The following is a 3,903-nucleotide window of genomic DNA, read 5'->3' on the forward strand; positions in this document are numbered from 1 at the left end:
AAAAAAAAAAAAAAACACCTGAGAAAATTGCCTCACATTCATTTATGAAATTATGAGATTGAGATATGCATTTTAAATAGTGTTTGGTAGTATTCTTTATACTATCCTCAAATTAGGGCCAATTTCTGGGACAAGAAAAATGCAACAAGCACTACGTTAGAAAAAAATTGTTTTCTCTCAGGGATATTAATCAATAAAATAAGATTAGAAATATTCATTTTACTTAGGATATCTTATCTTTCCAAACAAAAATTAGACTTCACAAATCCAAAATTCAGTTTCCTTCTAGTTAATTTTGCTTCATAATATCTCTATGTGTGCAGACTAGAATTGCTCTATAGGGATTTCAAGGCTGTGATCTTTCATAAAAAATCAGCAGGCATGTCTTCTGAGGTTCCTTTGGGTGAGTTAGGACCACCAACCTTTTTCTAGCAGTAAAACACTTAACCACTACAGTTTTAGAAGTCAGGATGCCTATATCCCAATATAGTTGAATGTACAATGACTAACATTACCTTAATTGGAAAACATGATTTTCTCCTTCATTAAATCATATATATGTAGGGCTGATTTGTTTATTAGTAGTTGCAGAATAAAATAAATGTTTCATCGGGTTGCATACTTATATCATAACCCACAAGATCTGTGTATTAAGAAACCTTGGACACCAGTGGCAGGCCAGAAGAGAAAAGAGAAAGATTCATCACTATGTAGAGCCAGGCTGGATCTATGAGAGTTGGCTAACATCAGAGTCACCAGATCTAAGAGAGAGTAACAAAGAGTAGATCAATCTGAGCATAAGAAAAACAAAATGATATTTATTTTGGAATTTTATAAGATGCTATTGTTAGTAAAATCCTCTTGTCTTTAACAGATTTTTCCCAAAAGATAACCTAGATGAAGGAATAGCAATGATTTCACAAAGGCAATAACAGTTGATCTGGTCATTGACTAATGAGTAGGAGCTGCTTTAAACTTCAGAAACACAAAGAGTAAAGAACACTCAGGAATAACATGTACTTTTAGAGTAAGAAAGATGGGAGTGTGTGTCTGTTTGGAACTGGATAAAATTTGTTTAAGTGGAGCACAGGTAATACTGAAGAGAACAAGAATAATTTTATACCAGCATACCTAATTATATTTGACTAAACATGCCGCCGATCTATTTTTCCTGATTGCCTTCTTTAATACAATTGGAAAGATGTTATTTGTAAATCTGTCATGTTACCAAGTTTAGCTTAATTCTAATAAATGCAGGCAAAAACTCTATGCATGTCCATTGTGTATCTTGTTAATCGAATTTGTAGGAGACAGATACAAAATATGTTTTAATAAAAATTATCACAAAAATCATTTATGGAAATAAATGAAATATCAATGTACTTTTCCCATGCATAGTATTTATTGAAGAACTAATGGTATATAAGTAGTTTTTATTCCATAAAAGATTTTGGTCTGAAATATAAATACACATTCTTAAATTATTTGTGCTTTTTCCCTGGTTATTTCTTCCAACACAAATGAAAGTATTATCTTTTTTTTTTTACTGTGTCCATTTATTTAAAAATGCAAAGCCCACAAATTGAAGAAACATTTGAAGCAGGAGATTTCTGAGACTAAGGACATCTTTTTTTAAAGAATGCCTAGATAATGCAAGAGAAATCTAGAGAGAATATCTGCAAAGGTTAGTTGAAAGCAATAAAAAGCTTTGTATAATATTGAAACTTTAAAATAACTTCAATTCCAAATTTACTTTAGTTGATCATTTTCAATGTACGCTCCTATAACTCACTTAACCACACCATTAAATCAACACAGCATAAGTATATGTATATTTACATAAACATAATTGTTACATCTAGGCCTGGATATTTTACATTCTCCCTACAGGTCTTTGTATGCACACTCTTTTCCATCTTTTAGCAGCCATATGCAAACAATCCAGTGAAGACTCCAAAATCTATAACAGAGAATCTACATGGAAGGAGCCTAGATCCTTGAAGGACTGTATGGAACAATCTTCAGCCTAGTCCTGATGGATATAGTATTATGACTTGAATAATAAGTCTTATTTGAGGGATATCACTATTATTAATCTAACATAAAGTATCTCTGTATTTTAAATTTGATTAAGATTAAATTGTCCCAAAGAGTTTGAGTCAATATACATACTCCTCTAGAATACATTAGAGAGCAAAATTAGCAACCCATGAGATAAAATTGATAATTAACATGTTGCTGTTGTTAAGTGTCATCAAGTCAGTTCTGACTCATATGAACCTGTATAGGGTTTCCAAGGAGCAGCTAGTAAGTTTGAACCACCAACCTTGCAGTTCAAACCAACCTTGTGGTCAAATACTTACTCTACAGAGCCATACCAGGACTCCATGATAATTAAGACAGTCTCTAGGGAAAGGCACTTTATCTTTGTCAGTCCCAGGGGATGGATAGTCCTTGTCTCTTTTAAGCCTCTGCTCCTTCCCAATCTTCATGTGACTTGACATTTATCTTCCCCAATGTCTGCTTACTCACTTGCTTGTTTAATTTCTTATACCTGAAAAGAAATTGATACAAGATACAACCTACACAAATCCTTCCTCATGAACAACCCATTACCAAGTAGGATTATAACCATAGATATAGAGGTTAGGATTTACAATGCATATTTGGAGTGACATAATTCAATCCATAAGAATTTTGTAGCATTGATTTGTATTTTTGTATGTTGTAAGGATGACTATCTTCTCACAGGCTTAAAAGTTATAAAAATTTCTTTATATTTTATGTCTACGTTCTCATTTTCTATATTGTTACTACCCTCCATGTACCATCAGTTTACAGTATTTACCTCGATTCACTTTTAATCTTGAACTCCTCCATGTGTCTTCTACAACCTTCATCTTTCTTCTGACACATTGAGTTCACTTTAAATACAGTGTGAAATATGGTTCTTGTTGTTCTGCAAATGGAATTCCAGTTTTGCCAGAACGATTCAATGAGGAAAATAGCTCTTTCCCATTTAATATGCTTTGGACCTTTGTCAAAGGTCAACTGACCCTTCTTGTTAAGTTCCACTGAGTCAGTTCTAATTCACACTAATCCTGTAAAGGATTTCTGAGGAGCAGCTGGTGGGTTTGAACTAAGGATCTTGAAGTTCACCAACCTTGTGGTGCAGTGCTTATCCTACAGCAACATACCAGGACTTGTAGGTGGGTGGATTTACCTCTGGGTTCACAATTTTCTTTCACTGATCTTTACATCTCTTACTGTATCACACTGCTTTGACTACTGTGACTATGTGGTAGGTTTTGAGATTGGGAAGTGAGAGGACTCCTAGTTTGTTCTTTTTTAGTAATGCTTTGCATATATGGGGTCTCATTCCTTTCCAAAAAAACTTATTAGGTTTTCCATCTCTTTAAAGAATGATGTAAGAATCTGGACTGGGATTTCCTTGGGTAGTGTTGACATTTTCACAAAGTTAAGTCTTCCTATCCATGAGCATGGTATAGTCTTTCATTTTTGTAGGTCTCTTTTGGTTTCTGCTGTTTTGTACTTTCTTTGCACAGGTCTTTTGTTTCTCTAATTAGATTTCTTCTTATTTCACCTTTTGGGTAGCTAATGTGAATAGTATTGATTTCCTGATTTCTTTTTCAGAGCTCTTTTTATTTGTGCAAAGCAGGGGTGAGAAGCCTTTTTTTTCAATGAAGGGCCATTTGGATGTTTATGACATCATTCACAGGCCATACAAAATTATCACCTAAAAATTAGCGTGCTATTTGGTCAAATATTCCATTAGCCCACCCCTAATGTGCTGTGGTGGTTTGAGTTGCTGTGATTCTGAGGGCTATGCCACCGGTGTTTTAAATAACCAGCAGGGTCACCCATGGTGGAAAGGTTTCAGAT

This window comes from Chrysochloris asiatica, unplaced genomic scaffold (assembly GCF_000296735.1).
Source record: "Chrysochloris asiatica unplaced genomic scaffold, ChrAsi1.0 scaffold00009, whole genome shotgun sequence".
Lineage (NCBI taxonomy): Eukaryota > Metazoa > Chordata > Mammalia > Afrosoricida > Chrysochloridae > Chrysochloris > Chrysochloris asiatica.